Source organism: Pantherophis guttatus, chromosome 3 (assembly GCF_059756535.1).
Source record: "Pantherophis guttatus breed Tessera chromosome 3, ASM5975653v1, whole genome shotgun sequence".
NCBI classification, from domain to species: Eukaryota; Metazoa; Chordata; class Lepidosauria; order Squamata; family Colubridae; genus Pantherophis; species Pantherophis guttatus.
The window spans coordinates 16656626-16669028 of NC_142065.1; positions in this window are offsets into that span (position 1 = coordinate 16656626).

Here is a 12403-nt window from a genome sequence, read left to right on the forward strand (position 1 = left end):
TCATTTGCACCTCTATAACTTTCTGGTTGGGTTCTGCAACCCAACAAGACAGACACAGACTTCAGAGGATAATTAGAACTGCAGAAAAAACAATTACTACCAACCTGCCTTCCATTGAGGACCTGTATACTGCACAAGTCAAAAAGAGGGCCGTGAAAATATTTACAGACCCCTAACATCTTGGACATTAACTGTTTCAACTCCTACCCTCAAAACGATGCTATAGAGTACTGCATACCAGAACAACTAGACACAAAAACATTTTTTCCCAGACGCCATCACTCTGCTAAACAAATAATTTCCTCAACACTGTCAAACTATTCACTAAGTCTGCATTACTATTAATCTTCTCATCATTCCTATCTCCCATCTCCTCCCACTTATGACTGTATGACTATAACCTTGTTGCTGGTATCCTTAAGATTTATATTGACTGTTCCCTATGACTATCATTAAGTGTTGATCCTTATGATTCTTGACGAATGTATCTTTTCTTTTATGTACTCTGACAGCATATGCACCAAGACAAATTCCTTATGTGTCCAATCACACTTGGCCAATAAAGAATTCTATTTTATTCTAAAAAAAAAAAAATCACCATTGGTTGAAACAAAAGAACACGGTGGGTTTAATTGTGCTCTACTTTGTATACTGATTGCTCAGGGAAAATGGAAAATGTTTGCTTTTCCAAAGCTCTTATAAGGGTGGATAGTTGCAGATGAACTTTCTCGTAAATCCAATCATAACAAGGCACTCAAGAAAACATTTGGAATCCATTGTTCATCTAACCTTCAGGGGTTACAGGCAACCCAAAAGGAAATCTTGGTATTTTTAATAGTAATCGCAGTGGGTGGTATGGGCAGGACAGTTTCCTCCCTTCATAAATACTTCTAGTCTAAATAGATACGTTTGCAAAAGCCAAAGGGCCGGTGATATTTACGAAACCTAACATTGTGTTGATTCAGAGGCATTTCTGTCCCTTCTTTTGATGGCAATCTTCTGATACATTCAACCTCAGTGTATGTTCTTCTGCAGTTTCCAATGGATGGCCTAGACAGACCACCCAGGAGAAAGGATTTCTGTCTTAGGAATGAAGTGCTCAGTCACTATTCTGTCTCTGGAAAAAAAAATAAGGCAACATTAGTTGACCTTGAACTAGGTGTGCTGTGGTCTTTTAACCCAGCAGATACTGAGATCATAAGTTCTATATTGGGATGTTTAAAATAAAAACAGACTCTCCCCAAATATGACCTGCTCAATCCTTCAGATGTTTAAGGTAAAGATAAAGGTTCCCCTTGCACATATGTGCTAGTCGTTCCCGACTCTAGGGGGCAGTGTTCATCTCTGTTTCAAAGCCGGAGAGCCAGTGCTATCCGAAGAGGTCTCCATGGTCATGTGACCAGCATGACTAAATGCCAAAGGCACATGGAATGCTGTTACCTTCCCACCAAAGGTGGTCCCTATTTTTCTACTTGCATTTTTTACGTGCTTTCGAACTGCTAGGTTGGCAGAAGCTGGGACAAGTAACGGGAGCTCATTCCGTTACGCGGCACTAGGGATTCGAACCACTGAACTGCCGACCTTTCGATCGACAAGCTCAGTGTCTTAGCCACTGAGCCATCCTCAGATGTTTAGCTAGTTACTATTATAAGTAAAGAACTCGTATCACTCAAAACCATGGATGGGAAAATATTTGAAATTTACATTCCTTTTTGTCTGAATGAAACTTAAAGAAGTCAGTGTTGCTTTCGATTATATTCCAAAATCATTAAACCTGACAGCTTTTAAGAAAGTTTGGTTATATCAGGCATGGGAATAGTCAATATTCAGTACTAATCAACATTCAATACTTTTTTTTTTAACAAAGACTAGATTTTAAAAATGTACAATTGTCTGTTTTGGAAAAGACTTTTTCTACTAATCCAAAAAATGGAACATGAATAGTTTATTCCTGCTAAATATTATGAAATCTTTGATATAGATTTCATAATATTTAACAGGAATAAACTATTATTGTGTGTGATTATGTGTGATTAAATGCAGTGATTAAATGAATGAAGGATATATTTTGGTGATATATCAATTTACTACTTTTCTAGAGTATTTTTTCCTGATTTTAGAATAGAATAGAATAGAATAGAATAGAATAGAATAGAATAGAATAGAATAGAATAGAATAGAATAGAATAACAGAGTTGGAAGAAACCTTGGAGGTCTTCTAGTCCAACCCCCTGCTCAGACAAATGGCTGTTCAATCTCTTCTTAAAAACTTCCAGTGTTAGACCAACTTCTGGAGGCAAGTTGTTCCACAGATTAATTGTTCTCGCTGTCAGGAAATTTCTCCTTAATTCCAGGTTGTTTCTCTCCTTGATTAGTTTCCACCCATTGCTCCTTGCCCTGCCTTCAGGTGCTTTGGAGAATAGCTTGACTCCCTCTTCTTTGTGGCAGCCCCTGAGATATTGGAAAACTGCTATCATGTCTCCCCTAGTCCTTCTTTTCATTAAATGAGACATATCCAGTTCCTGCAATCGTTCTTCATATGTTTTAGCCTCCAGTCCCCTAATCATCTTTGTTGCTCTTCTCTGCATTCTTTCTAGAGTCTCAATACCATTTTTTTTTTTACTTTGTGGTGATCTTATTTTACATCGTGGTGACCAAAACTTCTGATACATTTGTATGTATGGTACAACATTCTGTAACATTATCTGGAGCATGCATATTTACCTTCATTTGCAGTACACCCATACACACATGCCTAAAAGATTCTATTGTCGTACCATTATAGAAATCATCCAACCTTAGAATTTAAATGTTACTTGTAGGAGAGATATATTGAACAAGTAGAGCAGAGGGAGACCAGAGTATAAGTGAGCAGTTCTTATCTGGGGCTTTGTTTCCATTAAACTGTGAACAAAGAAGTTAAGGTAGAAGGTTCATTAAAAAAAAAATGGGACTAGAGCCATGATGGCGAATCTATGCCACATGATCTGTCCCCATCCACACACACACACAAACACAGCCAGCCGAGGGTTAAGGAAGCACTTGGAACACACCCAGGTCTTTATCTCCAACTTGGCAGCGATATACACACCGTCTGCCAAGTGCTTTTATTTCCACAGAAAACAGAAAGATAATATACTCAGCGTACAAGAGTCAAACAGAATTATTATTCCTCTCAGCAGTTTCGGATGAGGCTTTAGTGACTATCCAAGGTTTACTTTTGTTCATTACAAGGATCACTGGCCACCACCCTCTATTATATAGTCTCTGGGGTGTGGTCCAGTGACTCAGTTCTAATCCCTAGCACACCTCCTGAGCTGCTGCAATCGTTTATCACGCCTTTGGAGGCGTACGTCCAGGAATGATGTCTCTCCTTCACTCTCATCCGAGACACCTGTCTCCCTGCTAATCTCCTCTCCTTCAGCCGGCACCTGAGACAGTGCCAGAGGGGAGGGGCCTGGAGAGGGAGGCCTGGCTGACTCCTCTTCCTCATGCTCGGAGCTTTCTTCCTCCGATGGGACAGGCTCAGAGGGCGGGGCCACAACACCACGCATGCTAGAGGTGGCAAGCATCATCCTCTCTGATGGCATGCGAGACGTCACCTCCAGTTCAGCTCCGCCTCCCATCAGCCAGCTGGTCTTTGGATCTCTGCAGTGCATGCACAGGGGGTGGGACGCATGCAGGGGGAACCGTGCACGCATATGGGAGGGCAGGGCGCATGCGTGGGGGGCAGATCACATGCAGGAGGCTATGCTCGCATGCATGGGGGGCAGGATGCATGCATGGGACTTTGCACACATTGCATTTTGCGGGTTAGGTCACATTCGCACAAACGCACACACATACGCGCTTTGGACACTCGGTCTGGAAAAGGTTAGCCATCACCAGACTAGAGTGTAGCAATTTATGGGAAGGAGAAAAAAAAGCATTCTCTGAACAGCATGCACATAGAAAACAATGGCTTCACAATCTACACATCACATCTACCCTGCAAAATATTTGTAACTTGTCAATCTAGTTGATAGCAATGGTTATGCCTGCAGTGCACTGTATGTCTGCATGTCTTTCTCCCTTGTTCAGCTTTCAGTGCTTTTCCTTCATTTGCCCTGCCTTTCTTTGTCCTCGGAAGAAAGAGGACACTAAACAAGGAGAAGCACGCAGCAAGGAGGAAGTGATAACGTCGTGCAACCTGAATGAGGAAAGGAATGAAAATACAAGCAAGATTTTGTGGGGCAGGCCTGCAAAAGATCATCAAGATGAAGAAGGTCCATACTGGTGACCTGTCATTTGGGGAACTGGAAAACTGGCTGAAGTCTCCATGCCGAGCATCCACCCACAGTCTCCCTGCCCCCCCCACCACATGATAAGGTCTACCATATGATTTTACGTTTCATAAATGCTTCCAACTCCCAAAATGGAAAATAAGAACAAGAAATCTGCCTGGCCCCATAGACAATAACAAATTCACCATTTGTATTGATCTTTCAAGGATTTTTGTCAATCAAACAGTGAAGGTTTCCACCTTCCTATTGACTCAAAAGAGAGACCCCTCCTGATGAAATTGTGATTAATCCACCTGTACAAATCATAGTTCTTCCTCCAAATTCAGGTATGAAATCTGGTATTGACACACCGAATGGATTTCTGCCTGGTGCATTTTATATTATTTAGTATATAATTACTATTATTCTAAATAATTTTGATCTTTGTTCTGATCTGAACTTTGGTCTAGAAGTTCAAATCAGATCAGATCTGGTTACATTCTCACAGTGACTAGAACAGTATTTTTAAACAGCTATAAGATACAGTATGCCAGTTTCTTTCCTCTGAAATCAAAGGGTATGAATTCGGACAGTATCTTTTTACTGTGGCTGCCTTTCCACCAAATTCTGATGTTCTCTCCCTCCAAAAAAGGGGGAAATCCCCTTTATGGAAAACTTTCAAAGGAGATATGACGGGGTCTTGGCATCTATGCACTATGCAGCTTCCTATGTCCCAAAACATGACAAAAAGTTGCCTTAGTAAGATCACACCTAGAATACTGCATCCAGTTTTGGTCACCGCACTATAAAAAAGATGTTGAGACTCTAGAAAAAGTGCAGAGAAGAGCAACCAGGATGATTAGAGGACTGGAGACTAAAACATATGAAAAACGGTTGCAGGAACTGGGCATGGCTGGTCTAGTGAAGAGAAGGACCAGGGGAGACATGATAGCAGTCTTCCAATATATGAGGGTCTGCCACAGAGAGGAGGGGGACAAGCTATTTTCCAAGGCACCTGAAAGCCAGACAAGGAATAATGGATGGAAACTGATCAAGGAGAGATTCAACCTAGAAATAAGGAGAAATTTTCTGACAGTGAGAACAATCAACCAATGGAATAGCTTGACGTCGGAAGTTGTGGGAGCTTCATCACTGGAGACTTTTGAGAAGAGACTGGACTGCCATTTGTCAGAAATGGTGTAGGGTCTCCTGCTTGGGTGGGGGGTTGGACTAGATGACCTACAAGGTCCCTTCCAACTCTGTTAATCTGTAAAAAATTAAATCTGCTGATCTCACCGTCCTCTTTTTAGTGATGTACATTAGAAGCGAAATATTAAACAGAAAAGAAAAGAGAGATGTGAAAAGCCTCTTCAGCCATCCTCATTTCAACTCTGGATAGCTCCAGTTACTTTGACTTAATATTAGGGTTGTGATTGATAGATTATGTGCCATCAAGTCAGTGTCAACTCTTAGTGACCACATAGATAGAATGTTCTGTCCAATATTTTTGGATCACCTTTTGATTGATAGGCCCCTGAGGCAATGTGTTATCCAAAAATGCAAAAACCAACAAAAACTTAAAAGAAGAAGCTTTTTAAACCCTCTTCACGCAAGGTAGCAGAAAGAATCTGAGTGTAAAAGTGATAATCTCTATGAATGAGTTAAATTAAACAATCATTAAACAAAATGGAATCTTAACTGCCCACTAAAAAGCAAACAATGAAGACACTAGATAACTTGCTTAGGGAGATAGTTCTATGTTTGGGATGCCAACAGTATTAAGTTTTTTAAATGTACAATAAAATAACTGAAGAAAAAATAATTCCGGGTGGCAATACAGTACCTTAATACATAGTAGCAGAAACCTACAAACTCTTAAATGCCAAAAATGGAATGCCTATGCCCTTCCAAAGTTGGTATTAAATTATAATTGTTAATGGGACAGAAGATACATAATTCAGGGATAATCATACAAGCTTTGATTAGCCTTGACAAAAAGAGATTTGGACAAGGGGGGGGGATATGACAAATCTTTTCAAACCTCTGAAAAATGTCATACCAAAAGGCGTCAGGACCTGTGTGCAAAGCATGGAATGATGGACTTAGATTTAAATGAAGTAGATTCTGATGGAATATTAGGAGGAACTTCCTACTAGTAAAAGTTCACAGTAGCATCAACCACCCAGAAAAATAATAGGCCCTTCTTTACTGGATATGATGAAGACTAGAACACATAGATGTAACCAACTGGGAAACTGTCAGCATCCTACATCAGCTACATAGGAAGGAAGGAAGGAAGGAAGGAAGGAAGGAAGGAAGGAAGGAAGGAAGGAAGGAAGGAAGGAAGGAAGAAAAAAGATAAGGAATTCTTAGACTCTAGGCCCATGATGGTGAACCTATAGCACGTGTGCCCAAAGTGGCATGTGAAGCCATGTTGCCCGGCATGTGTGGCCTTGCCTGTTTGTCTTCTGGATTTCTGGCGCACATGCACACAAGATCAGCTGTCCTTCACACATGCGGCAGTGCCAAAAACCGCTGTGTTCATGCATGCCGGCCAGCTGATTGTTGGGTGCGCATGCGCACCAGAACCCGGAAGTTTGGCTTTTCCAGAGCTTGGCCCTGATGAGCATGTGTGTGTGCGTGATGTTTCTGCATGACCTTTTTGGCACTTGGTGCCGAAAAGGTTTGCCATCACTGATCTAGGCACTCAGATAAATCAGCCATCAATAGACACATAGAGGTAAATCACATTTACAAGCCTTTTAAACGAGATAATAAAACTTTTAAAAGAGATAATTAAAAAAAGCACAGAAGGAAAAAAAAAAAGACCAGGACACATTTTCTCCACCCAGATAAACAGGGATTAGACAATTAGAGCAAACTCCAGGAGATAGTGAAGGACAGGGAAACCTGGCTTGCTATGGTCCATGGGGCCACGAAGTGTCAGATATGACTTAGCAACTGAACAACAGAAAAACACCAGATAAACAATAAAGCAGAAAACAATACCCTAATCAAGAAACTACCAAGGAGAAAACCACATCCCACCAATAGTAACAGGGCAGGCTACTGTATATAAAGAGGGGGCAAACCCCACCCTCACTGGCACTGATGATGTAACCTATGTAATGAAATGCCTGCAAGCAACAATCTCAAAAAACACCAAGGACCCCATAAAACAAACAGCCATCCATCAATCTAGGATTCTTTAATCTGAATTCTTGGATTGAGCAGAAAGTTGCTTTAGATAGCTAAATGACCTGCTCCAACTCTATAAATCTAGCTCTATAGGTAATGGTAAAGGTTCCCCTTGCACATATGTGCTAATCGTCCCTGACTCTAGGTGGCAGTGCTCATCTCCATTTCAAAGCCAAAGAGCCAGCGGTGTCCAAAGACGTCTCCGGGGTCATGTGGCCGGCATGACTAAACGCCAAAGACGCACGGAACGCTGTTACCTTTCCACCAAGGGTGGTCCCTATTTTTCTACTTGCATTTTTTACGTGCTTTCAAACTGCTAGGTTGGCAGAAGCTGGGACAAGTAATGGGAGCTCACTCCATTACGTGGCGCTAGGGATTCGAACCGCTGAACTGCCGACCTTTCGGTCAACAAGCTCACTGAGCCACCGTGTTCCACTGAGTTCTTTGTAAGGAGTCAAATAAACAAACACCCCTCCCCCCCCAAAAAGCTTAAGTGAACGCAATAACTTTTGAAAGATTGTTCTGTAAAGATCTTGTATTCGAATGAGTAGATTGGAATTCCTGCCTTGCACTAAAATGCAACACTCTCATTTGCCCACTAATTAAAAAAGAAAGAAAGAAAGAAAGAGGAAGGGATGGGCTTTATTACCAACCATTTCACCCATTTGAAGCTTAAATCTAAAATCTTTTGAAGACGCACATGAAGTCTTGCTTGCAATATAAATAGGATTGGTGCCAAACATAGCACCAGAAGTGTTCAATAATGAAATACAGCTGTCTTTACTGGCATTTACCCATGAAACTTGGTCTTTTTTTCCTTCTTCTTTTAAACTTAGAAATGCTGACCAAGAGAAATCTGGGAAATGAAAACATTTATTTTCCAAGGGAGGGAGGCATCTGTGAACTGCAACCTAAACATTCACTTAACATCTGAACATTCCATAAAAATAATTTATAACATAATTTCTTTTTAGAAGTACAGTTCAGCAGAGGGCTTTTCAAAAGCTTTGGCTGAGAACTTGGCCTATGAATCTATAAGTCTTAATTACCAAAATGCTTTATATACCTTTTGGGGGGAGTTTTAGCAAAGCACATCAAAGTAAGTATCTGGTTTTTTTCATCTTAAGGCTGAGGGTGGAAGGAATCAAACATCAAGGACTGACATTCCTTGGCTGGACTGGACCAGCATATTTTACTGGTAAAGCAGGAAGTGGTATATGCATAAAGGTAAAGGTTCCCCTCTCACGTATGTGCTAGTCATTCCTAACTCTAGGGGTCGGTGCTCATCTCCGTTTCAAAGCCGAAGAGCCAGTGCTGTCCAAAGACGTCTCCGTGTGGCCGGCATGACTAAACACCAAAGACGCACAGATATGTACATAACCATGTACATATTAAAAGGCATAACATTCAAGAACAGAAATTAATTTAGCATCTGAGATTAAAACAAACCCTACTACAAATTCTGACTGTTTCTGAAACAATCCCTCTCCCTCCCTCCCTCTTTCTCTTTCTCCCTCTCTCTCTGTCTCTCTGCCTCTGTCTTTCTATCTCTCTTTCTCCTATCTATGGAAGCCCCATCTATCTACATAGATAATAATAGATTAGATAATATTGGCCAGCATTTTATTTAAAAAATTCTGGGGTTTTTTTGTCCAAAAGAAGAAATAAAGGAAGGATCGGAGGTGGGTTTCAGCAGCTTCTGACCTTCTGGAGAACCGGTAGTGGAAATTTTGAGTAGTTCAGAGAACCGGTAGTAAAAATTCTGACTGGCCCCACCCCCATCTATTCTCTGCCCCCCAAGTCCCAGCTGATCAGGAGGAAATGGGGATTTTGCAGTAACCTTCCCCTGGATTGGGGAGGAAATGGGGATTTTGCAGTAACCTTCCCCTGGATTGGGGAGGGAATGGAGATTTTACAGTATCCTTCCCCTGCCATGCCCATCAAGCCATGCCTACCAAGCCACACCCACAGAACTGGTAGTAAAAAAAATTGAAACCCACCACTGGGAAGGATGGTAAGTTCCATATAGACTTCTGGACTCCTTAGATCAGTGTTTCTCAACCTTGGAAGCTTGAAGATGGGTTGGACTTCAACTCCCAGAATCCCCCAGTCAGCAGCGCTGGCTGGGGGATTCTGGGAATTGAAGTCCACCCATCTTCAAGCTTCCAAGGTTGAGAAACACTGCCTTAGATTCTCCAGATCCTCCAAAATGGGGGGAAGAGTAAATTCAGTCCCCCCTCCCCCAGTGATTATATTAGACACCTGTCAGGTCCTCTACAAATGTATTTTAAAGTGTGACTGAGGTATTCCCAAAGTTTCAAGTTTCTCTGAAGCTGCTCTGGCATTGTGACATTGACATTGCAGAAAATGGACGGAATGTATAAGGAACTGCCTGCTTTCAAGGAATTCATACAAATCCATCTGGTTCCAAAGAGTTTTAGCACAGGGACTTCCAAGAAACAATAATTTTGACTAAGTAATCAAATAGTTTTTATGTTCCTGTTTGTTTGTTTGTTTACTTTAATAAGATGAATTTCCTTCAGTAAAGTGGTCTTATTTTTTGTAATTTTGTATTTGTCTTATAACCAGAAAACTGCATTGCAGAAGTACAAATGTCAAGATGTTGTGGCATTTTAACTTATTTGTCGGATCATTTCACATATTGATTAGTTTAAAATTAGGTTTGTATACATTGAAATTCTAATAAATGAATTCACAATCCACCTCTACCTAGATACTAGATGACCTAAATACCTGGCTTTATATGAGACACTTTTCAATGTTCTGGTCAGCCAGACATTCCATGTATAGCTAAAGAGTTATTAGCTAGTAAGATTATATTTAATACCCCATCATCCAAATTCCTTGGAGCAAGGATAGGAAGTAGAGTCACTTGGTTGAGTTGGGCAGCTATGGATATTGAATTAATATTTATTTATTAATTCAATTTCTATAGCTGCCAAACTATATCCTAACCAGAGGTGGGTTTCAGCAGGTTCTGACCAGTTCTGGAGAACCGGTAGTGGAAATTTTGAGTAGTTCAGAAAACTGGTAGTAAAAATTCTGACTGGCCCCGCCCCCATCTATTCTCTGCCTCCCAAGTCCCAGCTGATCAGGAGGAAATGTGGATTTTGCAGTAACTTTCCCCTGGATTGGGGAGGGAATGGAGATTTTACAGTATCCTTTCCCTGCCACGTCCACCAAGCCACACCCACAGAACCGGTAATAAAGATTTTTGAAACCCACCACTGATCCTAACTATATTGTAACTATATTTCTAACTAAATTCAATAAACGTATTTAGTAAATTGATTCAATCCATCTGTTGTGGGAAATAGGTGAACCATTTATGTAAGAAGAAACAGTTTATGATGAGAATTTAGAGCATCTAGTTCATAAGATAGGTGGAAGAAGGAATTGGAAGGGAGGGGAACTGAAGGCTTCAGAGCTGTACCTAGTTCTATAGCAGGTGTATCAAAATCAAGGCCTGTGGGCCAGATTTGGCCTGTGAGGTGCTTAGATCTGGCCCACAGGGCTGCCTTGGAAACAGCAAAGAACTGGCCCGTGGTGCATCTGCCAGCAAAAACAGAGCTCAGGAGGGCCAAGCGCAGCCTGCCCAGGCTCTGTTTTCGGCTGCAACGGCCTCCTGCAGCATTCTGCCAGTGAAAATGGAGCCTGGCCACCCCTGGCCATGTGTCCCCCCCCCATGCCATGCCCCCCAGCCCACACACACACCCCCAGCTCCCCCCCAAGGTCAAACACAACCCTGATGTGGCCCTCAATGAAATCGAGTTGGACACCCTGTTCTACAGCATCATCAAGAAGACTCTAGTGACTTCATCAAAGATGATAAAGTCAACAATTATGGACCATGTAAGCTGCCATCATTTTCTGGTTCTAATAAATGGTTAAACTTTCCAGCCATCTTCTCACAGTTATGCTAGAGGAGAAAGTGAGCCAAATTCATAAACCAAATCTCAGAGGTGTTTCATTGCTTTTACTAAGCACGAGGCCAGTCTTAACTTGTCTACCATCAAAGAGAATACTTTACATTTTAAATGCAACTAGTTAAACATTAAAGCAATATAATCAAGAAGGTAATCAAGGTTTTTTTTTTTAGTGTTTTTTAAAATTTCTATCTTTATTTAGGTCATAGAGGAACATATAAACATCAATAAGAATTCCCTTAACTAATTAACTAATTGCACGAAGATAAAAATTCAGCATTAACAAGCAACAATAACGGCTGCCTTTGTTGTAAAATGGATGAAACTACTGATCATTTGATCAGTGGCTGCAGCAAAATTATAACTGGTGTCATGTCTGAGTTGCCAGTATTATTCATTGGAAATTTTGCCAGAGGTTTGGAACTGAATGTAATAAAAATTACTGGGACCATCAAATTGAGAAAGTTTTAGAAAATGAGAAGGTGAAGTTATTGAAAAGAAAAAAAAACTGGTTGCTATTATGAGTGATGCTAGAATTGAGGAAAAGCAATTGGGGAAAAAAAATGCAAAATATCTGGACATGTTGAATGTCTGTGGGAAAGAAATCTGTTGTTATACCAGTCATGATTAGAGCCCTCGGACTGATACTTAAAGGACTTCCTTGAATATATCTGGAAATATTGAATTTATCAGAATTGGACACTCTAATTTTACAAAAAAAATAATAAAAAAAAATACCCTGCTTGGAATTTCCTATGTTCTTGGATGCTACTTAACTCCTTGATTAGAACTATTATTAAATTAATATTAAATAGTATTAAATTTCCCACCAGTCTTAGACTGTGAATGTAACTGTAGATTACCCACACACAGTAGTGAAATCCGAATTTTTTACTACTGGTTCTGTGGGCGTGGCTTGGTGGGCATGGTGGGGGAAGGATACTGCAAAATCTCCATTCCACCCCACTCTAGGGGAAGGATATTGCAAAATCTCCA